This window comes from Macaca fascicularis, chromosome 7, assembly GCF_037993035.2.
Source record: "Macaca fascicularis isolate 582-1 chromosome 7, T2T-MFA8v1.1".
Classification (NCBI taxonomy): Eukaryota; Metazoa; Chordata; class Mammalia; order Primates; family Cercopithecidae; genus Macaca; species Macaca fascicularis.
This window is the reverse complement of record NC_088381.1, coordinates 110,186,167-110,211,995: the sequence shown is the minus strand read 5'-3', so window position 1 is coordinate 110,211,995 and position 25,829 is coordinate 110,186,167. Positions and strand designations below refer to the sequence as shown.

The 25,829-nt window shown below is 36.3% G+C and overlaps 1 long non-coding RNA gene across 2 annotated transcripts in view; it reads left to right on the top strand.

Annotated features, from left to right (window-relative positions):
- The first annotated feature begins 4,250 nt into the window (after nucleotides 1-4,250).
- LOC135971970 (uncharacterized) overlaps nucleotides 4,251-25,829 on the top strand; it is a 73,074-nt gene continuing 51,495 nt past the window's right edge. For both annotated transcript variants that reach the window (XR_010588456.2, XR_012416310.1), the window contains exon 1: nucleotides 4,251-4,625. This is a non-coding gene — a long non-coding RNA (uncharacterized lncRNA). The remainder of the gene's footprint in view (nucleotides 4,626-25,829) is intronic.

Below are 25,829 nucleotides of genomic sequence, written 5' to 3'. Positions count from 1 at the left end.
AAGAGTAAAAATTGGCATAAAAAGGTAAAATAGAAACTGTATCTTCTCCTCATGACTAGTATATTTCAATGTTAATAAGATAAATAATGACCTGTAATCAAAGTTGTGTTGTTCTAAGTTTTGCAAATAATCAAAATGTGTTTTGGACAGTCTAGTGTTCTCCACACAGTAGACCGGACAACAAGAAATTGGTAAATCTGTCTGCCAACAGACTAAAACCATGGTCTCTATATTAAAGCTCAGGAAATGGTCATGGAAGGGTATTACTATTCTATGGGAAATTTTAATATTCTATATTTACGGGTACACATAATTTTGATCAAGGGAGTAGGCTTGTATAAAATAACTATTTTACTATTAAATATATAATCTAATAGATATGACATCACTAATCTTCGAGTATTTAAAAATATTAATTTTGATATACCAAGGCACTATTTTTCAAGAATTCTTATTATCATTATCACTATTATTATTCCAAGATTTGAAATCAAATGAGCAACCATTAACATAAGCCCACCTCCACTTATTGTTATTCTAAGCTCTCTGGTTCTCACACACTTGCCAAGCCAATCCACCTTGTCTTAATGCTCACCTGTTCATAACATTCTGACATGGTGTGTATATTTGAAAAGGCTTCTCCATATATTCCATTAAGTCAGGTTCATAACCTCCCTCAAAAATTTGCTAAACAACCTTACCTTTTTCTATGACCTTGATTTCTGCAACTCACTCTAACTATTCTGTTTTATATCAGTATATTTTAATTCATATTTATAGTTGATACCACTTGATACTTTACTTTGGAAACTTTCCCCATGGGAATCCACTACTGTCTTTCCTTGTTTATAGCCTATTTTCTGCTAACAAAAACTCAGAATAATAGCAACTATATTTTACTAATTAAGATGACCTGTTTCCAAGTCTTCCACCTTTTGTATTGTCAGATGGATGCTTTCCAAAGATAACTGTAACTAGACATTTCAATATGTCACACTATCTTCCAAAGCCCTAGGTTACACTTTAGCAATTTTATTCAGTCTATTAAATAATAGTCTACTTAGCTAGATTACACGGTCAGAAGGTATGTTAAACTATCCATGTCTTGGCAGAGTCACAGCTCTGCCCATTGTATTACATTTAGAAATGGAGGTAAAACTCTCCCCAAACGCTGAAAAAAAAGTATACATATTAAGTTTTTGCATTAGTGCTACTCTAAATAGTGTTGTATTATTCTTTTGGAGAAATTTGGGTTTCTAGTTTAAATCATGACTTAAATTTAAATTTACTGATAACTACACTAGAATTGTTTCCATCCCAATGCATGTGTAGTAGGAAAAAATATACAGCATTTTGAAAAGAATTCCAGCAGCAAAAGCTCGATTTACATGTTTTCCATACTACTTCCAATTTGCATATTGGACACAATTTGTATTTTTAAATGGAATCATGTGATCTAATTTTTAAATTATGAAATGTGATTATTTTTTACCCATCTATTTTAATCTTAGTATTTGGTCATAATATTTTAGTACTTCAGTAGCTAAGATTTTCTGTTCCCAAGTCTTTCAAGGTGAAATTTTAATATGGTCTAAAACAATATTAACATTTAATAATTTATAATGCAGAAAAAATCATTATGTGAAAATGTTCCCAGATGTTTCAAAAATTAAAATTTTAATATTATTAAAAATCTGCTTACTTTGGCTGGGCACAGTGGCTCACGCCTGTAATCCCAGCACTTTGGGAGGACGAGGTGGGTGGATCACAAGGTTGGGAGTTCAAAACCAGTCTGGCCAACATAATGAAACCCCATCTCTACTAAAGATATAAAAAATTGGGCGTGGTAGTGGGCGCCTGTGATCCCAGCTACACGGGAGGCTGAGGCAAAAGAGTTACTTGAACCTAAGAGGCAAAGGTTGCAGTGAGCCGAGATCGTGCCATTGCACTCCAACCAGGGCAATAGGGCAAGAGTCTGTCAAAAACAACAACAAAAAAAATCTGCTTATATTGTATTTCTTAGTATGGTTTCTAAACTTCAGCCAGGCAACCTACTTCTCAGAACTTTCACATGTTTTTGAAAACATGTTGACACATTGTTTTGTAACTGTTGCTTTCATTTAATATATGGGAAAGATACTTTCATATCCAAATGTCATGCAAAAGGAAAATACAGCAATTCAACTGACTTTCAGAAAATGTAGAAATTTAACCAATTCAGCATTTGCAGGGTATTTCCACTGTAGATTGGGAAATTGAAGTAAACACAATAAAACATTCTGAGAAACATACAATTGCAGATTGAATTTTTAAAAAATGAGTACTAACTGACAACACTAACGACACATAATAATTTATATTCTCCATTTTATCTTTCAACAAAATTGAGCAAAGAATTATTGGAAGAAAGAATTGGTTTTATCACAGTTGTACATACTCAATCATTAAGAATTTATCTGTCACACACCTTTGAGGTTCTCATGGGATTAAAGTAACCAACTCCAGAAACCAGACTGTCTAAAGGTGAATCCATGAAATATAATCAACAATGTTGGACTTGTAATATTAGACAGTGAAGTTATGCAATATGGGAGGAACAAAACAAATATTTCACAAAAGATTTTGAAAATCAATATTGTTACAGAATTATATTAAAAAAATAAACTTTTTGGACCATTGATAATATAATGGAAAATTTACACCGTTGAAGTTAGTGCAGGTACATTGTTTTTGTTCATTGTCACATTCACATGTACCTGTAGCAGATTAAATGGCAGGATCACATAATCAGGTATAAAAGAAAGAAAAAGCTGTAAACTCTGAAGTCAGATAGGACTGACTTCAAATCTCAACTCCATTACATAAATTTGTAACTTTGGCAAATAAATTTTACCTTTATTAGTGTCAATTTGCTCTTAATAGAATAAGTTATAATGAGCATCTTATAACGCATGTGAATATGAAAAGTAATGCTCTGTGTATGGAGCCTATTATATGTGTCCCATACTTGGGCATTAGTAAATACTGTTCCTTTCTTTCTTTAACAATTACTTTCCTGGATTCCATCATTCCATCTCACCTCTAGGAATATTTTCTTATCTTTTCCTTTTTTTCTTTCTTTCTTCTTCTTTTTTTTTTTTAATCATGACCCTTTCACATCAAGTAGTTGGTCAGCAGTCCACCTTAAGTTTCTCTTTCTCTTGGTCCCACACTTGAGCTCTTGCCTTTGTGAGAAGAAGTAGTGGGAGCAGTTTGGGGCACAAATAAGGTATCTGGATTTAAATCCTGGCTGCATAATTTTTGGCAAATAATTAAAGCCTGTGAACCAGAGTTTTATCACCTACTTCCCACATTAGTTAATGTGTGGAATAAATGAGATAATTATGTATAAACTATATGTAAAATGCTAATAATATTACATTACACTGGATAAGTGTGCCATAAAGTAGTATTAACTATTTTTAATAAATGTTGTGGTTTTATGTGCATAACACTTGAGTTCCTAATGTGTGTTTTAAGATAAACATACATTTATAAAGTTGAGTGTTAAAACTAAATTTCAGCATCAAGACCTCCATACCTCCCTTTATTTCTGCATAGCTTTATTTATTATCCCCTCTCCTTTATGTTTAATACTTTCCTCACTACTGGGTCCTTCCTTTATTTTATAAATATGCACAAATGTTTGGCATTACAAAATAAATAAATAACAATAAGAACAAAAATTGCTCAAATTAAATGTCCCCCTTGGTCTCATCTAATGGAGCTGAGAGGAGTTGAGAGGATAGACTGCAAAGGCAGCTCAGGTTCCAATCCTGGCTCCACCTCTTACAGGCTGTGTAAGCTTAAACAATTTGGCTACTGTTTCTGCAAATCATTTTCATCATCTGTAAAATTTTGATGATTCAATTAAGGGAGGAGACAACCCCTCATATTGTTTTATGTCCAATTTCTGCCTCCAAAGAAAGAAGTAAAAACTAAAAGGCAGAAATGAAATCCACAAGCAAACAGCCCGATGCCACACCCTGGGCCTGGGAGTTAAAGATTGACCCCTGGCCTAATCGTTTATTTGCGTAAGAAAAGTGCTTAGGAAGTGAAGATCCCTGTCCTGTTCTATTCTGTTCTAATTACCGGTGCATGCAGCCCCCAGTCACATACTCACTCACTACTTGCTCAATTGATCATGACGCTCTCACGTGGACTCCCTTAGAGTTGTGAGCCCTTAAAAGGGACAGGAATTGCTCACTCAGGGAGCTCGGTTGTTGGAGACGTGAGTCTTGTCATAGCTCCTGGCCAAATAAAGCCCTTCCTTCTTTAACTCGGTGTCTGAGGGGTTTTGTCTGCAGCTTGTCTGTTGCATTTCTCCGTTCCCTGACCAGGAAGCGAGGTGATTAACAGACAGTCAAGGGAGCCCCTCAGGTGGCTTAGACTTGCCCTGTGGAGCATCCCTGTGGGGGACTCCAGTCAGCTTGAGCAACATGGATCCTGAGAGTGCTCCCAGGTAGGCAATTGTCCCAGTGGAATGCCTCACCAGAGCAGTGCATGGCAGGCCCCCATGGAGGATCAACACGGTGGCTGAACACTGGGAAGGAACTGGCACTTGGAGTCTGGACATCTGAAACTTGGTAAGACTGGTCTTTGGAACTTGCCTACTCAATTTGAGTGGAAGTATGGCCTGATCACCCATGGTGTGCCTGTACTGGCACTTTGGTTTTTTGTTTTTGACTTGACTTGGATTGCTTGATACTGTTGGAACCGAACTGTTGATTCCCTCCTGGGCAGGGGTCGCCGCGAAGGATCACCGACACGAGATTCACAGCAGAGAGTTATTTATTACTAGCGCGCTAGGGTCCCAAGCTCTAAGTTGGCCCTGGGACCCCGACTGCTTGTTACAGGTTGTTTATATAGGCAAACACAAGTTCAAACACAGCTTATGGCGCGAAATTCAAACAAAGCTTAAGGTGCAAAATGACTGGGTCTAGCTATGGCCTGAGCAAGGTGTCTTATGCTAATTGGTTAGAGCAGGACCTTATGAGGTTTTTTTCCTGGAGTTGTTGATTCCGGGAACTTCGAGGCAGGGTGGGACCCCTGGAATTGGCAGGGTGGGACCCCATGAGGTTGTTTCCCGGAATTGGCAGGGTGGGACCCTATCAGGGTGGGTCCTTATCGAGGCAGGGTGGGACCCTATCCAGAGCCACCTGGTGTTAATTTTTTTTTTTCTATATGAGGCCTAGTTTCTAAGTTTTATGAGGCCTAGTTTCAATACTTTGATTTTGGTTTTGACCTGGCTTAGATTTCTTGATACTCTGATTTTGGTTTTGATTCTGGTTTGGTGTAAACTGTAAAAGTGTGTGTGTGCCCTTTTCACATTCTTTATGTGGTGTGCATGTGGTGTGAGTGTGGTGTTTTGTCTCGAGGAAGCATGGGTCAGGCACAAAGTAAGCCCACCCCAATAGGAACTATCTTGAAAAATTTCAAGAAAGGATTTAAGGGAGATTACAGTGTTACTATGACACCAGGAAAACTTAGAACTTTGTGTGAAATAGACTGACCAGCATTAGATATGGGTTGGCCATCAGGAAGAAGCCTGGACAGGTCCCTTATTTCAAAGGTATGGCACAAGGTAACCTGTAAGCCAAGGCACCCAGACCAGTTCCCGTACATAGACACTGGGTTACAGCTGGTTTTATACCCCCACCATCCCCACAGTGGTTGAGAGAACAGCAGCATAAGTGGCTGGCAGAGGCAAGGAAAGACCAGCAGGGAGACAGAGAGGAAAGAGACAGAGAGGAAAAGAGGCAAAGAGAGAGAGGAAGAGACAGAGAGAGAGACAGAAAGAGAAAGAAAGAAAGAAAGAAAGAAAGAAAGAAAGAAAGAAAGAAAGAAAGAGAGAGAGAGAGAGAGAGAGAAAGAAAGAAAGAAAGAAAGAAAGAAAGAAAGAAAGAAAGAAAGAAAGAAAGAAAGAAAGAAAGAAAGAAAGAGAGAGAAAGAAAGAAAAGAGAAGAGAAGAGAAGAGAGAAAGGAGGGAGGGAGGGAAGGAGGGAGAGAAGGAAGGAAGGAAACAAACAAACAAACAGTTAAAAAAAAAAGTGTACCCTATTCCTTTAAAAGTCAGAGTAATTTAAAACATGTAATTGATAATTGAAGGTATTCTCTGTAACCCTATAATACTCCAATGCTACTTTGTTGTCAGTGTAACCAAGAGTGTATCCTGAAGCACTGAGGCCACCGATAACCCATAGCCTTCCTATCAAAAATCCTTAACCCAGTAACCCACGGATGGTCCAGATGCATTCAATCTGTAGTGGCAACTGCTTAGCTAAAAGAAGAAAGTAAAAAAAAAAAATAATTTTTAGAGGAAACCTCAGTGTGAGCACACCCCACCAGTTCAGAAGTATCTTAAGAAAAAAAAAAAAGGATGATTTAACATTAACCACTGAAAATTCCCTTAACCCAGAAGTTTTCCTAACAGGGCATCTAAATCTTAATTACCATACAAAGATTCAACCAGACCTAGGAGGAACTCCCTTCAGGACAGGACTACTGATGTTTCCTCCCAAGTAATTGAAGGAAAAAATAAGCCATCTATACCAATTCTAAGTTAATTTGGACAAAACAAAGTCTTATTAATAAAAAGGATAATTAAAATCCCAAACTTGCAAGGTTTTCAACAAAAGTAAAGTTTGCTAAAAGTTAACAGTGTAACATGTATTATAGTAACTTCCAATTGTGGCCTTAGACAATCTAGTCCACAGACATAAAGGAAGTTCGCTTTGGAAGAGAATGGTTGTTATCTCAGAGAAAAAAGGGGAAAAAAGGTGGAGGGGCAGCATTTATGTAAAAAGAGTGTTGTATGATAAATTCTTGTCCTGAAATAAATTAACTGGTTGTTTAAAGAAAGAAATGTTTGTAATAAGTCAGAAAGTTGAGGCATGTCAAAGAATTGTTTGTGAAAGTCGTGAAAGAGAAAAATGTTATAAAAAAAGGAATTTATGCAAGAAATTTTGTATTATTTGAAAGTAACTAGACATCCTGAATGTAAAACTATTGAAAAAAACAGTTTATGTGCAAGGTGTATAAGGAAAGTAAAACATACCTTTGGTAAAATGATTATAAGGAGGCATAAAATGTAAATTTTTACTTACATTAAAAGGTTAAAAATATTAACTGTTTTGAAGGTTTAAGCAAGTTTTAAAACATTAATTGTAAAGGAAATTCTGTGTGTAAACATATTAGCTAAAGTTAAAGGGGTATCATCCAGTTTTTCTGTGAACTGGACATTAACATAAAAAAAACAACAGGTTTTTCTTAAAGCACTAACCTGCTCTTTAACAAAGATTATAAAAGGTTAAAAAGAGTCTATAAAATTCTTAACTTATGGTCCGATGTTAAAAATTCAATAAATATGTATACAAAGTTTTATTACAACTAGGTTTAACATAAATGACACACTAATATAAAGGTAAAATTTAGCTTATCTGGTATAAAAATCATATGGGAAGCATTGTCAAATATAAAATGGTGGTTGGCTTCTTTGGTCTAAAAACTAATAAAAATAGGTGCTAAAGGGAATTTCTCAGTAGAAAGGCACCAAGGACTATAAAGTCCACGCTGATGTCCCCACATTTAAAGTAAAAGGTCAATTTCTTAGAAATTATATACTTGATTTATCTTCCACCAACTTTCCTTTCCCTCAAAACTAAAATTATTTTAGCACATGTACCACCCCTAGAATTTCTGGTAAACCAGCATCAGCCTGAAGATCACATTCTCATCAAAGGATGAAAATAAAGGAAACTCTATCCAGCCTAGGAAGGACCCTACCTTGTGCTGCTAACCACCAAGACTGCTGTTCATACAGTGAAAAAAGGATGAACTCATCACAACTGAGTCAAGAAAGAGACACCCCCTTCCAGAGCCATGGGCCATAGTCCCAGGGGAAAATCCTACCAAACTAAAGCTAAGAAAAATTTAACTCTTTCATATATTCTATTACTCTTTCTTCTTTCCTTGCTCTATTGCTGACCAACTAGCTATTAACATAACCAAGTCAATTTTGCCTCAAACTATTGCATTTTATGTTTGCCTTGTTATACCCTGTGGGGACTTGCCAAATCAAAGACAGCTCTCTACCTCAGAAAAGTACCTCTGTCCCTCCTGACTCTCCTCAGACTGGGCATTAGTAAATTAGGACCATTTAATCCGGGGAAATTTTGATAAAGACTCCTATGTCAACCAGGAGTCTTGCTCCCCAATGTAGAGCTTTTATGCCATAGTTTGTCCAACATTCTGTGGACCACTAAAGAGCAAGGATGGACTGCCCCAACCTGTTTTTGTAATTTCCTAAAATCATACATTCATTTTACTAGAGGATCATAGAAGTTAAGTACTTAAAACAAAGTTTGGCAATTAAGACAGGATACCAAGATGCAAATGCCTGGTTGGAATAGTTCAAATATTCCATCCACATCTTAAACAAAAGCAATTGTTATGTTTGTGCACATGCCAGAGGCCCAGATTGACCCCTTTCCACTAAGGTGGTCCTCCAGTAGACCACATGTGGGCTGCATGGTAGCTATTTTCCAGGATTCTGCAACCTGGAGTAGTAAGCAGTGCCAAGCGCTCTCTGCTATATCCCAAAGTCCGGCAACCTGCGGGTCTGCCCCCGAGGGCCATCCACCCTCCATCTCCCAATGCTAAGTTCACTTCGTGTCTCTTATGAAAGGGAGGAAACTTAGCATTCCTTGGAGACCTGAAAGGATGCAGTAAGCTTAAGAATTTTCAAGAGCTTATCAATCAGTCAGCCCTTGTTCATCCCTGAGCAGATGTGTGGTGGTATTGTAGTAGCCCTTTACTGGGCACTCTGCCAAATAACTGGAGTGGCACTTGTACTTTAGTCCAATTGGCTATCCCTTTCAACCTAGCATTTCATCAACCAGAAGGAGAAAAAATAAGACATCGTAAAGTTAGAGAAGTCCCTTATGCGTTTCTCAACTCTCACATCTATTTAGACGCAATTGGAGTCCCATGGGGAATACCAGATCAATTTAAAGCTTGAAATCAAATAGCTGCAGTATTTGAGTCAATATTTTGGTGTATGACACTTAATAAAAATGTAAATTGGATAAACTACATCTATTACAACCAACAGCAACAAGCTTTTCATAAGTTAAAAGAAAAACTCATGTTGGCCCCAACCCTGGGGCACCTGACCTGACAAAATCCTTTACACTCTAAGTGTCAGAAAAAGAAAACATGGTATTTGGAGTTTTAACCCAGACCATGGGGCCCTGGCCAAGGCCAGTGGCCTATCTCTCAAAACAACTAGACCAAAGCTTTTGAGTTTCCAAAGGCTGGCCCCCTTGTCTAAGGGCCCTGGCAGCAATGGTCCTGTTAGCCCAAGAAGCAGATAAACTAACCCTTGGGCAAAATCTGAATATAAAGGCCCCCCATGCTGTGATAACTTTGATGAATACTAAAGGAAATCATTGGCTAACAAATGCTAGATTAACTAAGTACCAAGACTTGTTATATGAAAATCCCCACATAATCATTGAAGTTTGCAACACCCTAAACTCTGCCACCTTGCTCCCAGTATCAGAGAGCCCAGCTGAACATCACTGTGTAGAGGTATTGGTTTCAGTTTATTCTAGTGGGCCCAACCTCTGAGACCATATTTGAACATCAGTAGACTCTGAGCTGTATGTGGGTGGGAGCAACTTTGCCAATCCCTGCAAAGTGGCTCTGAAGAAGGTGACAAGCCCTGCTCCAGTCACCCCCGGAAGCTGACTGGTCCACACATGGCTGAAGTCATGAGAAAACTCATCACAGGACTCATTTTCCTTAAAATTTGGATTTGTACAGTAAGGGCTTCAACTGACCTTCTTCAGACTGAGGACTATTCCTAGTGTATACATCAAGTCACCGAGGTAGGACAAAAAGTTGCTGCAGTCCTATTATTTTATGGTTATTAGAAGTGTACTGGGACTCTAAAAAGAACTTGTTTGTATAATGCTATTCTATACAAGGTATGTAGCCCAGGAAATGACCAACCTGATATGTGTTATGACCCATCTGAGCCTCCCACGACCATAGTTTTTAAAATAAGATTAAGGACTGAGAATTGGTGGGGGCTCATAAAAGATATGAGTAAACTGTCAGTGAAAACAAAAGAAAAAGGGGTGCCCAAACAAGTCAGCTTCAAATTTGATGCCTGTGCTGTCATTAATAGCAATAAGTTAGGAATAGGATGTGGTTCTCTTAATTAGGAAAAAGTCTATATGGCAAAAAAAAAAAAAAAGTACATTTGTTATAAATTAGGACTGTGTGGAAATGAATGTGGATATTGGTCTTGTGTCACTTAGACTACCTGGATAAAAAATGAAAAGGATCCTGTTCACTTTCAGAAAGGGAAAAGTGGCCAGGCGCGGTGGCTCAAGCCTGTAATCCCAGCACTTTGGGAGGCCGAGGCGGGCGGATCACGAGGTCAGGAGATCGAGACCATCCTGGCTAACACGGTGAAACCCCGTCTCTACTAAAAATACAAAAAACTAGCCGGGCGCGGTGGCGGGCGCCTGTAGTCCCAGCTACTCGGGAGGCTGAGGCAGGAGAATGGCGTAAACCCAGGAGGCGGAGCTTGCAGTGAGCTGAGATCCGGCCACTGCACTCCAGACTGGGTGACAGAGCAAGACTCCGTCTCAAAAAAAAAAAAAAAAAAAAGAAAGAAAGGGAAAAGTGACCCTTCCTGTACCAGTGGTCAGTGTAACCCCTTAGAAATAGTAACAACCAACCCCCTTGATCTTCGCTGGGAAAAAGGGGAGCGTGTAACCCTAGGAATTGACGGGGCTGGACTGGATCCTTGAGTAAATATCGTGGTTTGAGGAGAAGTTTATAAACGCTCTCCTGAGCCAGTATTTCAAATCTTCTATGATGAACTGAATGTGCCAGTACCAGAAATTCCAGGAAAAACAAGAAATTTGCTTTTGCAATTAGCTGAGCATGTAGCCTAGTCTCTCAATGTCACTTCATGCTATGTATGTGGAGGAACTGTAATGGGAGATCAATGGCCATGGGAAGCCCGAGAATTAGTACCTACAGACCCAGTTCCTGATGAATTCCTGGCTCAAAAGAATCACCCTGATCACTTCTAGGTCCTAAAAGCTTCAATCATTAGACAATACTGTATAGCAAGAGTGGGGAAGGACTTCACCCTTCCTGTGGGAAGACTCAGTTGCCTTGAACAAAAACTGTATAATAGTACTACAAAAATAGCCACCTAGTGGAGTTCAAATCAGACTAAGAAAAATCCATTTAGTAAATTCCCAAAGTTGCAAACTGTGTGGACCCACCCGGAGTCCCAACAGGACTGGACAGCCCCCACTGAATTAAACTGATACGTGGGCATAGAACTTATGCCAAATTACCTGACCAGTGGACAGGTAGTTGTGTTATTGGCACTATTAAACCATCTTTCTTCCTACTGCCCATAAATACAGGCGAACTCCTGGACTTCCCTGTCTATGCTTCCCACAAAAAGAGAAGCATAGCTATAGGAAATTGGAAAGATCATGAATGGCCCCCTGAGAGAATCATACAATATTGTGGGCCTGCTACTTGGGCATAAGACGGCTCGTAGGGATACCCAACCCCCATTTACATGATCAACTGAATCATACAGTTACAAGCTGTCTTAGAAATAATCACGAATAAAAACGGCAGAGCCTTGACTACTCTGGCCCAGCAAGAAACTCAGATGAGAAATGCTATCCATCAAAATAGATTGGCTCTCAACTACTTGCTAACAGTTAAAGGAGGGTTCTGTGGGAAATGTAACCATACTAATTGTTGTCTACACAAAGATGATCAAGGGCATAGTTGAAAACATAGTTAGAGATATGACAAAACTGGCACAAGGGTTCCAGTGCTAGGAGGATTTAAAACTCTTATAATAGGAGTTATAATAGTAATAGGAAACTGCTTACTGCTCCCTTGTTTGCTACCTGTACTTCTTCAAATGATAAGAAGCTTAATCGCTACCTTAGTTCACCAAAATGCTTCAGCACAAGTGTGCTGAATCATTATTCAATATGAATCATTATTGATTCTGTCTTGCAAGAAGACATGGGTAGCAAGAATGAAAGTGAAAACTCCCACTACTCAGTGAGATTCTCAAAGTGGGGGAATAGGGGAGGAAATCATCCCTCATATTGTCTTATGCCCAATTTCTGCCTCCAAAGAAAGAAGTAAAAACTAAAAGGCAGAAATGAAATGCACAAGCGGACAGCCTGGCACCACACCCTGGGACTGGTAGTTAAAGATCCACCCCTGACCTAACTGGTTATTTGCATAAGAAAAGACTGTGAAGATCCCTGTCCTGTTCTGTTCCCTTCTAATTACCAGTATGCAACCCCCAGTAACATACACCCTGCTTGCTCAATTGATCATGACCCTCTCACGCAGACCCCCTTAGAGTCGTGAGCCTTAAACATGACCCTCTCACGCAGACCCCCTTAGAGTCGTGAGCCTTTAAAAGGGATAGGAATTGCTCACCTGGGGAGCTTGGCTGTTGGAGATGTGAGTCTTGCCAAAGCTCCTGGCCGAATAAAGCCCTTCCTTCTTTCACTCAGTGTCTGAGGGGTTTTGTCTGCGGCTTGTCCTGCTGCACAATCAGATTAAAATTTTAGAGTCCATAATACAATGTCTAGCACAAGCCAAGGACTGAATAAATATGGGTTAATTTTGTTGTCAATGATCTAAAGTAGCTCTGTGATAGTTATTTTAGATAACAACTTTTCTGGATTAAAGGATACCTGGATAGCTGGTAAAGCATTATTTCTAGGTACATCTGTGAGAGTGTTTCTGGAAGGGGTGTGTGTGTGTATGTGTGAGTGTGAATTGATTTATCCATACCTTTCTATAGCCTATTAGTTTTGTCTCTCTGGAAAGCTAAGGCACATTCCACCAAGGCATAGGCCCAGAAACAAGCAACAGCTTCATTTCCTCTACATTCTCTTGGTTAAAGCTGCCACAAAGCCCTCTCAGATTCAAGAAAGAGGGGAAATAAACACTATATCTTAATGGGAGGAACGTCTATGTTTATACTATGGAAGGAACATAGAATCCCATCAATATTATGTTTAAATGTATTTATATTATTCATATAGTTATTTTTCTTTGTTTTTATTTTGGAAATATATATAAATATAAATACATATATCATTATATACTATGTATATATTATATATATTGATCTAGATATATATAGTGTATATATAGAGAGAGATATATATGGAATTTTATTTTTAAGCAAAGATTTTCAGATTTTATACATGTATAAAATATGCTCCAAGTTAATAATCTACCTTTTATTACAGAAATATGAGAAATTTATTTTTCCATATATATATCCATATATGTATAGATATAAAATCTGAAAATCTTTGCTTGAAAATAACAAAATTCCAACCCTAACAAGCTAAACTAAAGGTGGAATATGTTAAGACCGTTAACTAAGAAATACACAGTGGAGTCTGACTCCAGGCATTGCTGCATCTAAAGGTCTCCAACTATAAAGCACTGACCTCTCCTTTTCTCTCTTCATCTCAGCTCTGGTTTTCTCTGAATTGGTTCCATTCTTGTAATCTCGAAAATGAAGTATAATTTCCCTCAGGCACCCATATGAATCCTGGGGAAACAAACAAACAAACGAAAAACAAAACTGTGCTATAGCTTGAATTTTGTACTATCTCTGGAGAATGGAACCAATTGACTGAAAATAAAATAAAATAAATTAAAATTTGAAATGAATGAAGTTTACTCAGCAAAAAAGAGGGCAGGTCGAAAGTAAGAAATATTCTCTACAATATGATAAAGGGGAAAAATAAACATACAATAGATTCTTAACCTTTCCGAAAACAAGTGAGTAGCTATTCTAGCTGAGGTATTGGGAATGAAGGAAAAGAAGAACCTTCTAATTTATTATTACATATTTCTATTTTTAAATTTTTTTTACAGTATATGGGTACTAATATATTACTGTTATAATACATATATGAATACAAGAACTATAGGGTAGATGCAGTCTGAAAAAAAATATTGAATTTTCCTAGACAGGAAAGATATATCCTTCTTTCATTCCTTTTCTTAAAACATTTACTTTGGAAAACCTGTAATTGTAAATGCTTTCTCTGTCCCTTTAAGATGTATGTAAATATATTTAAAAGCTAAGTAAGTCTCCTGCCAGCTTTACAATCCAGGAATCTTTTTGTCAAGGACCTGGGAACCAGCTCTTTGAAATGCAATCATCAAGTAAGACAATGCCTCCATCTTCAAGTATCCCTGGGAGGGTAAGAATCTACCTTGAGCTGGTGCCTTGCTTCAAGCTGGCAATCTATCTTCCATTACAGAAATATCAGAAATGTATTTTTCCTTTAGATAAAGGCAATTAGCAAACATAGGTGGCTATCCCAACTACCAGGTGAATTTAGGATGAGCTATGTTTAACAAATTTTGCTATCAATTTATCTTACTTGTGGACGAGTTATCATTTGAGAACACATATGATGAGCAGGTGATTTTTTTGACTATATGAATGAATGAGATGTCTTTATATTTTTGCAAATTATTTAGCATATTGCCTGTGTTGTACATCACAGGCTGATTTAATATCTATCCAATTAATTAAAACACAAACTTCTCTTTTATTTGTGGAGTGATTTTCTGTGTTAGCAAAATATTTTGTTTTTAATTATATTTCCCCAACAGAACATTATTAAGAAAGTAAGCTAAAAAGAGTACGAGAGATATTACAATGCAAAACAGCACTGTCCAGTAGACTCATAATGCTAGTCTCACTTATAATTTTAAATTTTCTAGTAACCACAGTAAAAAGTAAAAGAAAAATATTTTGAAATTTGGTCTGTATTTTACACTTAAAGTACATTTCAAATCAAATGTTTCTTTGAAAATAGTTGATCTGTATTTGGATTTTTTTGACATGTATAATTGGAAAAGTAGACTCATTTAATCAAGTTGTTCCAAACCGACTTAAAAATTATTCAGTAACTCAATGATTAGTTAACAAAATTAAATTTTAAAAAGTAGCACTTCATTTACAGTAGCACATGCTCAATATATATTTGTGGCTGGCTAGTGACTATCATATTGGACACGATAGATTCAAAATGTCAACACATGGTATTAGCAAAAGGAGACAGCATAAACATCAGAGTCCATGACATCGTCAATCAATAGTACAAGACTATAGACAAGCATGATCAGCAGTTCTGGAGCTGTCATTAGTTATTAATCTAATAACTGACCAGTTTTGAATTATGAATGAAAAAAGAAAGAACCCAAAGTGCTGCAGAGGAGGAACATGGAAATGCTGTGTAGAAGACCTTAAATGAGATTTTGGAGCACGTATAAGGTGCCCTTTTGGGATTCGTATCACTAATTTGGGGAAAATTAGTATGGTCTCTGAGGAGAATTCTGAAGGTGCTTTAGAACCAGAGCTTCTATAAAGTGTTCTTTTTCTGTCTCTTTGTATTCAAAGCAGTGCAGCGTAATGACACTAATGTTAAAGAAACATTTCTTTGAGAGAGACCTAGTAGAAACTGTGGGGGCGTCTAAACCAAGAAAATAATATATGCACATACATCTGATCTTTCAAATAAATGTTAACATTAATAGTCTTGTGACGAGCTTACCATTTGCTTTTCTGAAAACAATTATTACCTGGAATATGTAAAACTTAAAAAAAAAGTACTGCAATAAAGAGCTTGGAAAAATGATGTAGTTTAAAATGTACAGCAGTTTATAAATATAACGCTGTCTGAGGTATAATGGATGCAAAGCATAAACTACTAAGAAATAACTTCACAGTGCCTATATTCCGATTATATGAATTTGGGGAAGTTGGCCTACCTTAAGCTCAAAAGATTATGCTCAAAAGAGTTATCTACAGTTTTCTATTCATGGAAGAGAGACACCTCATGTGTCTCATCAATGTTCAACTTATACTGATTTAAACTTGATAAAATAAAAACTTCAGCTGAATTAAATTTAAGGGAGTTTAACTGGGCAATGGAACCATTGGCGAATTGGGCAGGCCCCAGAATCACAGCAGATTCACAGAGACTCCAGTGCAGCCACGTGGTGGAGGAAGATTTATAGACAAAACAAGTGAAATGACATACAGAAATCGAAAGTGAGGTACAGAATGGCTGTATTGGTTACAGCTCGGCATTTGCCTTATTGGAATGCAGTTTGAACAGTCAGCAGTGTATGAATGGTTGAAGTATGGCCACTGGGATTGGCCAAGGCGTATTTATTGTTACTGGTGCATACTCCTATATTAGGTTTTCAGTCTTATCTACCTTTTAAGCTAGGTTGCAGTTCCTCCACAGCGACACAAAGATAGAAGTATGGAGTCCTTCTTAGACCATATTTAGTTTGCTTTAACAAACTAAAGCATCAGTCAAGATAATTTCTTAGGCTTTGTGACCTCAGTTGATCTTCAAGACAACACATATAGAACAGAAGTATTCTGAGGTATATATGTCAAACAGGATAATATTCAGGATATTGTGGTAGCAAGCACCCTGCTTACATCCACGGAGCACAGAATATTTCTCTAGCTGCAGCCCCACTTTTGCTTTCAGCATCTGAGTCTCTGCCTGAGGGCCCTCTCTTGACCAGAAACTACTCTGCTCCCACATGCCAGATTGTAAATGCCTGGGAAATCGGTGCCCTGGGAATAGACCTGAACCTCACACCTCATGCAAAATAACTCTGAGTCATATATTCTATAACGACTCACTGATTTCCAAAGAGGAGTTAAGTTCCAGGTACCAACAGTAGAAATGTGCTTGGTAATACGTCTTTTGTTGCCTTGCTTCTTCCTTCTCATCGTCCCAATCCTCTACCAGTGTTCATCAATAAACAACTTGCTTCCGGAATGTTTTCTCGCAGTCTGTTTCAGGAGGAACACAAACTAAGGCAGAGACACATTCAAAGATCTGAAAAGCTAAAGATTACATTTCTCTGGTCAATAAACTTTTATCAAATCCTAAAATAATAAGGATCTGTGATAAAAATAAAACTAGACACTTGATTAGTTAAGCAAAATGTTGGATTTTGTTTAATATCAAGTTAAAGTTATTGTTCCTGTGTTAAATAATTGTTAATTCAAAATAAAGGCCTTTAAAAACTTTCTATATGAATTTATTAGGCGATAACTGATATTCATATGCATGATACAAATGATATTTGGATATTTTAAAAAATCAGAAGTATATATGTGCTCCACATAATTATAGTGGGAAATATTTCTTAACTCAATAAATCAAATTTATTTCTTTTGCTTAGACTTAGAATACAAACTATTATGACCAGCACGAGGTCTAAAGGGAGAAAATAAAAAGGTATTAAACTTTATATATTATTATTTATTTTCCTTTTCTCAAAAAATATGTAAAAACACTATACAACAGTGTTTTTTCTTGATATATGGTATATCACAGTTTAAAATAAAAACAAGCTAATGTTTTTGGGATATTTATATTATAATGAACGCAAAAGGTAACTGCTAAGAAAATAATTGTGCATATAATATTTCACAAGAAGTGTTAGAAGGTATAAGAACTCATTGGAGGTTTGTAAGCAGGAATGGTAAATCTATGCTTAGTTTCCAATTTTAAAAGACCCACACCATGAGTCACAGAGATCATGAATTTTAGAACACTAAACACAAAGTAAAGAACGTAATAGTCTTTAGAGAGAAAAAATATTTGAATTTCTGCAGTCAAAAATCAGGAGCATTGGAAATTATAATCAAAATATCTAGAAAAAAGTGATTTAAAATTTGAGAAACCAATAATTGAATGTGATGTATATTAAACTAAACTACAAATAAAACATTTGCATAGATATTTTGATTAATTTCTTAAGAAAACAATATTGTCTATTCACTTATTCTCGAATATCTCTGGAAGATTTGTTCCATCCAAATGAAGGAAGGAGATAGGAGATCTAGGAAACAAGGGCTGTAACTCCAGCAAAAGAAGAAAATTCTATATATACATATATACAAAGAGAAAGAGAGAGAGAGAGAGAGAGACATAATTCTGTAGGTGATGATAAATTGGTAAGAATGTATGATAAATAGAAGACAAAGATTTTTGGATTAAAGCCTTCAATTTAGAGTACAACTACTTAGACAGCTCTCAGACTGTACCAGAGTACTGACCCAGGATTTCCAGGATTCCTTTTTTGTTTGTTTGTTTGTTTGATGGAGTTTATCTCTTGTTTCCCAGGCTGGAGTGCAATGGCATGATCTTGTCTCACTGCAACCTCTGTCTCCTGCTTCAAGCAATTCTCCTGCCTCAGCCTCCCGAGTAGCTAGGATTATAGGCATGCACTACCACACTCGGCTAATTTTGTGTTTTTAGTAGAGACAGTTTCACCGTGTTAGTCAGGCTGGTCTCAAACTTCTGACCTCGACCTCCCAAAGTGCTGGGATTATAGGCATGAGCAACTGCGCCTGGTCTTTCCAGGATTCTTAATGAATAACTTCATGAAATTGGATTCAAGTAACATTAATTACATAGACTAAAATAAATGATAATGTAATACTAATTGTGCTATTAATATTTAGCATAATGTGTATTTTTCTAAATGTATACTTTTCTAAATATTTTAAGTGAATGTTATATACAAATGCCAAAAGTTGACATAACAATTATTTAACCCATCAAAATAAACTGGTTTGAGGTGTGTATACACACACACACACACACACACACACACATATATATATGTGATTGTGTGGGTGTGTAATGATTTTCTCAAATTCAAACATATATATCCACATGTATCTGTATATATATGTACAAATATGTGTTCCTGTTTGTATTAATATACACACATCATCTATACATGCTTCATCTAAACACAGAAACACACAAATTGTACATACTTGTCCCAACACCCATCAGTGGAGAGACATATAAGAACAGATTCTTCATGAACTTATGCAAAAACTTACTTTATTGTATAAAGTGAAAATAATTTAAAGCATTTGTTACAGAATTTTAAGGGGTCAGTGAGAATAATTTACCATGTAAAGGATATTTCATTGCACTTTGAATAAGCATAATCTATTAAATTCCGATTTAAAATAAGTCAAGAAGACTCAACAAAGACTTAGCATGTGTACAAAATGGAATAGTTTAAAATGCAACACAGTATTGCAAAAATAACCTATCAGGCACTGTGCTTTATCACCTTGATGATGGTATCATTTGTACACCAAACCTCAGTAATGCTCAACTTACCCATGAAACAAACCTGCAGATGTACCCATTGAACCTAAAATAAAAGTCAAAAAAAGAAAAAACAAAAAATAAAAAATACAATATAAACATTAATAAAAGAGAAAATTCCAAAACAAAAAATATTCCAAAAGAAATAAGCACAATTAGTATTACATTATCATTTCATTTAATCTTATGTAATAACTTATGCCTAGCGTTCCATTATTGGAACATTAAGCATGTGAGAGTTATTTATATCCTGCTGCTCAAGGTCATCGTCAAGGTCTGATTGCAAAAATTCAGAAAATTGCAACTTCGAGCATACATGGGTTAGTGCTACTTGAAATCGAAATTCATGAAGTTATTCATCAAGAATCTTGGAAATCCTGTGTCAGTACTCTGGTACAGTCTGAGAGTTATCTAAGTAGTGGTGCTCTAAACTCCAAGCGTTTGACCCAAAAAACTATTTCTTGAACTATCAATAGTTAAAAATATGTGGTGCAGTACCTCTGAGAGTATTCCTTTTGTAGTAGATGTAATTTTTAGCTGACAGCTTATAGCAGAGCTTTCAGGCTAATATAAGAAAAAAATCAGAAATCAACCGCTAATGATGTTTTAATAATTCTGATTAATTCACTACATTAATCAGCAATATCAAATGAATAAATGTAAAAAGACATTTCAGGATATGTTTTATGAAGATTTGATCAATATTTATCACGAGTGCAAGAACAAACTAAGAGAGCAAGATAATATTTAATTGTAGTTTTGATTTGCATTTTCCTGATGATTAGAGATGTTGCTCTTTTGTGTGTATATATATATATGTTGGCCATTTGTATGTTTTCCTTAGAGAAATTTCTATTCATATATTTTGCCATTTTGAGACAGAATATTTTTTCAGATGATATTTTTTGAGTTACTTCTATATTCTGTTTTTTAAAATCTTGTCAGATGCATAGTTTGCAAATGCATTCTCCTGTTCTGTGGGCTTGTCTCTTCACATTATTGATTTTTCCCTTTGCTGTGCAGAAACTTTTTGGTTTGATACAATCCCACTTGTCTATTTTTGCTTTTGTTGCCTGTGCTTTTAAGGTCTTAATCAAGAAATCTTTGACCAGTTCAATTTCATGAAGTGTTTCCCATATTTCTCAAAAAATTAAAAATAAAACTACCATATGACACAGCAATCCTATTACTGTGTAAATACTCAAAGAAATAATATCACTATGTTAAACAGCTATCTGTGCACCCATGTTTATTGCAGCAGTATCCAAAAGAGCCAAGGTATATAATCAACCTGAAAGCTCATCCAGTAATGAATGTGTGAAGAAAATGTTACACACACACACCCCCCCTGAGAGAGAGAGGAATGTTATTCAACCATAGAACACAGTGAAATTCTGTCATTTGCAGCAACATAGATGAACCTGGAGGACATTATGTTAAGAAAATAAGTCAGGTTCAGGAAGACAAATAAGGCATCATCTCACTCTTATGTGAAATTTTTAAAAAGTTGATTTCATAGAAGTAGAGCATAGATTAGTGGTTGCCAGAGGCTGGAGAAGAGAGGCAGGAAGATGCTCTGGGAGACCTTGGTCAATGAGTACGAACTTAACAATTACACAAAAAGAATAAGTTTTGATGTTCTATTACCACTGTGGGTTGACTACAGCAAATAACAAAGTATTGTATGTTTCAAGATAGCTAGAAGAGAGAATTTTGAATGTGGTCACCACAAAAAAATGATAAATGTTTAAAGTGACCAGTATGGTAGTTACCCTCATTTGATAATTATACTATATATACATGCATTAAAACATCCCATTGTACCCTAAAAATATATACAATTATTATGTGTCAATTATAAATACAATTTTTAAAAGAGAGCAGTGGCATTGATACCTCTTGTGAAATGTTCAATCCTTCCTGTAACAAATTTATACTAATAATATTTTACTTGCATTAACTAACCTAGAGAAAGCTGAGATTTGTTTTTGCTTTTACAACTGTTCCCATTGAGCTTTAATTATTTCTTGAGCTTAGGTATAAATATAAAACATACCAAAGAAATTTAACTGGTCTGGTGCAGTGACTCACGCCTGTAATCCCAGCACTTTGGGAGACAAAGCGGGTGGATCATGAGGTCAAGAGATTGAGACCATCCTGGCCAACATGGTGAAACCCCATATCTACTAAAAATACAAAAAATTAGCTGGGCGTGGTGGCCTGTGCTTGTAGTTCCAGCTACATGGAAAGCTGAGACAAAGGATCACTTGAACTCTGGAGGCAGAGGTTGCAGTGAGCCAAGATAGTGCCACTGCACTCCAGCCTGGCAACAGAGCAAGGCTCCATTAAAAAAAAGGGGAAAGTACATGTTTTCAGTTTAAGATTTAGTAAAATTTAAACACTTAATTTATGTTTATGATTTGTTTGATTTTTAATATAAAAAGTAAGAGAATAAAAAAAGGTCAAACAAAAATAATACAGACACTTTTGGGGAAGTTTAACTATGAATGAATATAGACAAATAATATGAAGCTGGGGGGATGTACTGTTAAAATCTATTTTTCCTTTGTCTTCAATTAAATTAAACTCATGTTACAGCATGAGTTTGTTAAGAAAAGTACTGCACAGTGTATTATTTGTCTGGAGCTGCTGCCCATAGCAGTAAGAACAAAATAAGGTGATAAAGGGGAAAAGGGAACATTGGGAGGGGCAAAAATTTAAGTATGTGGAGGAGAATATTTCAGTGTACAAGGTGGGTTGGCCTCCACCGTGAGAATAATTCATGTTCATTAGAGGAGAAAAGAAAAAATTTATGAGGCCAAGTCATACAGAGTTTGTGTCAGAAAAACATTAAGTTCTCTTTGGACGATGTTAATTTCTCGGCAAATCATAAAATGTGATCATTTGAGGGAGTTGAGGAGAATGAAAGAGATATTGGAGAAGGACGTTGGAGAAAGGCAAAAGGGTGAAATAATTTCTCAGACAATAGGAGACGTTTTAATTAAATTGACTGTAGGAATACAAGTGGATTTCTTGAGGTCTGAGAGCTGAAGGCCTACTTAATATCTGTGGTCATAAATTTAGAGTAAGACAGTTTTGATTCAGGACACAAGGTTCAGAAAAAGAGCATAAGTGAATTCAAAGAGAATTGAGTGTTTTCCAGGTAAATGTGATAGACTGAGAGAAAGAGAAAGGTAAGTCAGTAGAAGGTATGTTTAAGGAAATGAAGTGAGTGACACAGATGGGTCAGATAACTATTTAGAAGGCAGAGTAAGCAGTATATTAGAATAAGTAAGAGGAAAATATAAGAAGTAGTAATCAGATTATGGTTTCATATTTATTTCCATTTTCTGCTTCAGAGAGTTTCCAAGTCATCTTTGTATCCTCTTCATAGAGAAAGTAGATAAATCTTTACTTAAAAGTACTTAATCCAGTTTTTAAGGCTAAATGTACAATATTTAAATAAAAAAGTTGGTGTAATCAAGAACTTGAAAACAAATGACATATTCACTGAAAAAAGGTTGAGGAGAAGAAAGAGAAGGAGTGACAAAGACAGAGAGAAAGAGCAGAAATAAATAATGGCAATACAAAGCTGAATTTGGTGAATAATAAAATAGAAATTACTAAACCAAATTCAATTGAGAATATTATAAAAACAAATGATTAATAAAGGATCAAATTGATTAATTATAATGAGTTTCAATAGTATTAATAAATCAAAAACTACATTTACTGTAAGTAATTTATCACACATATGCTATCCTAACAGATGCTAAGTGGTAATTTTATAAACTTGACCTCTTTAGAGATTTAAAAAATATTAACTCAGTAACAGTTATACTAGTAATAATAGGTATAAAAAAATGAGAGGGAATGCTGGTTACAATAATAAGTTTAGATCTAGATCTAGATCAATCTAATCATGCATATAATCTAGGAACACCCTAAATAGAAATCAGATTACAGTATATGGCATGTGGCATTATAACACTGAAAATTGTCACCATCAGATAACTGGTTGTTTATATGATGCTTCTGAGGCCAAAATAGGTTACAGGATGATTGTTTTTCAAAATGTGGTCACCACTCAGTCACTATTCAGTGTTCATCATCATATTGAAGTAAGAGACTGGCAGGATTTGTTCTCTAGTTAGAACTCCGCTGACCAAAATGGAAGCTAATCCAGACAGGATAAAGTGAAGAAACTGGCAGAAACCAGCAAATGGCAGAGAAAACAATCTGTAGCTGCTGTCATTGCTCATTAGCATATGACACTCCCACCAGTGCCATGACAGTTTACAAATGCCATCACAATGACTTGGATGTTACTACACCTTTCCTGAAAATGTCTAAATGACCTGCCCCTCAATTTGCCTTGACCTACCCCCTTAATTCACATATAATTGAAAATAATAAAAACCTAAAAGACAAACTAGGCAATACCATTCTGGACATAGGAATGGGCAAAGAGTTTTGGTAAAGATAAAAGCAATCACAACAAAAGCAAAACTTGATGAATGGGTTCTAATTAAAAAACTTCTGCATACCTAAAAAAAAAAAAAAAAAAGAAAAAACATGGTAAATAGACAATATTCAGAATAAGAGAAAACTTTTGCAAATTATGGATGTGACAAAGGTCAAATATTCAGCATCTATAAGGAAATAAAGCAAATTTACAAGAAAAAAGCAAACAACCGCATTAAAAATCGGGAAAAGGTCATGAATATACACTTCTAAGGAAGACATGCAGGCAGCCCACAAACATATGAAGAAAATCTCAATCTGATCATTAGAGAAACTGCAAATCAAAACTACAATGAGATACAATCTCACTCCAGTCAGAATGGCTATTATTAAAAAGTAAAAAAATGACAGATGCTGCAAAGAAATAGGAAGACTTATACACTGTTGATGGGAGTGTAAATTAGTGTAACCATTTTAACCATTGTGGAAAGCAGTGTGGCAATTCCTCAAAGACTTAAAAACAGAAATAACATTCAACCCACCAATCCAATTACTGTATATGTATATATATGTATATGTATACTGTATATGTGTGTATATATATATAAATATCCAAAGGAATATAAATCATTCTATCATAAAGATACATGCACATGTATGTTCCTTGTAGCACTACTCACACGAGCAAAGAAATAGAATCAGTCTAACTGCCCATCAATTGTAGACTGGGTAAAGAAAATGTGGTACATACTCACCTAGGAATATGATGCAGCCATAAAAAAGAACAAGATCATGTCCTTTTGCAGGAACATGGATGGAACTGAAGGCCATTACCCTTAGCAAATGTACACAGGAAGAGAAAAACGAATACTGCATGTTATCACTTATAACTGGGAGCTAAATGATGACAACACATGAAAACTTAGAGGGGAATAACACACTGGGGCCTACCGGAGGGTGGAGGGTGGGAGGAAGAGGATCAGGAAAAATAACTAATGGGTACTAGGCTTAATACCTTAGTTATGAAATAATCTGCAAAATAAACCCCTGTGACACTGGTTTACCTGTGTAACAAACATGCATATGTACCCCGAAGTTAAAATAGAAGTTAAAAATGAAAAAATAAAGTGGGTTTATGTGAGCATTAATGTAGTTGCCAAGAGCCCATACATTGCTGACTCTAGGCACACTGCCTATGAGTTAGTCCTTCTCTGCAAGGAGAAATACCACTCAATAAAAGATTGCTGTGTAACTCCACTGGCTTGCCTTTGAATTCTTTCCCATGAGAAGCCAAGAGCCCTTCTTGTAAGCCCAAGAATTGGGGTTTACATTTTCTGTATTATCTGGCAACCAATGAATAAATGAAGAAGGCAACTTAGAGGCACTGACCTACACAGCAGTGAGACAGCAGAGATAGCAGTGATCAGAAGTAAGACAGTGAGAGGGTGGTGATCAGCAGAGAGGCCGGAAGATGTGCCCAGTAAAAATCCTGATGGATGTGGGGACAATGAAAAGCATCCCAGAGGGTGCTTTTTTAGGCTACTGGAGCAAATTCAAATTCAGCTTAAAGAAAAATAAACTCATTTTCTCTTGGAACATTGCTTACATTTATTACACATTAGGAAACCAAGAGATTTGGACTAAATGTGCTGCTATACATTATGATGCTATTTTAAGGTAGAACTTATTCTGTAGAAAGGAAGGAAAATGAGAGAAAGTCCCTATGTACAAGATTTTATGATCCTTTATTGGTTCATGTTACTTTCAGGTACCAGGAAGCCACACCTAAGAGATCAGTTCCTAGCTGCTCCCTCTAGAAGGCCTACACCTTCCCCAGTCTCCTCAGTCCCACAGATCTGAAAATGGTCCTGCCAGTGTCTAATGCAGCATTTCACCCCAATGTCATCAGGCATCCCCTCTGTTATACAACTAGCCGCAGCCTATACCTTCACTGACCAAGAAAGTAAGTCCAGCCAGTACCACCAGGATTGTGGCCCCATATCAGCCCCTAAAGTCAAACCTGTGTCTATTGCAGGAGATTAG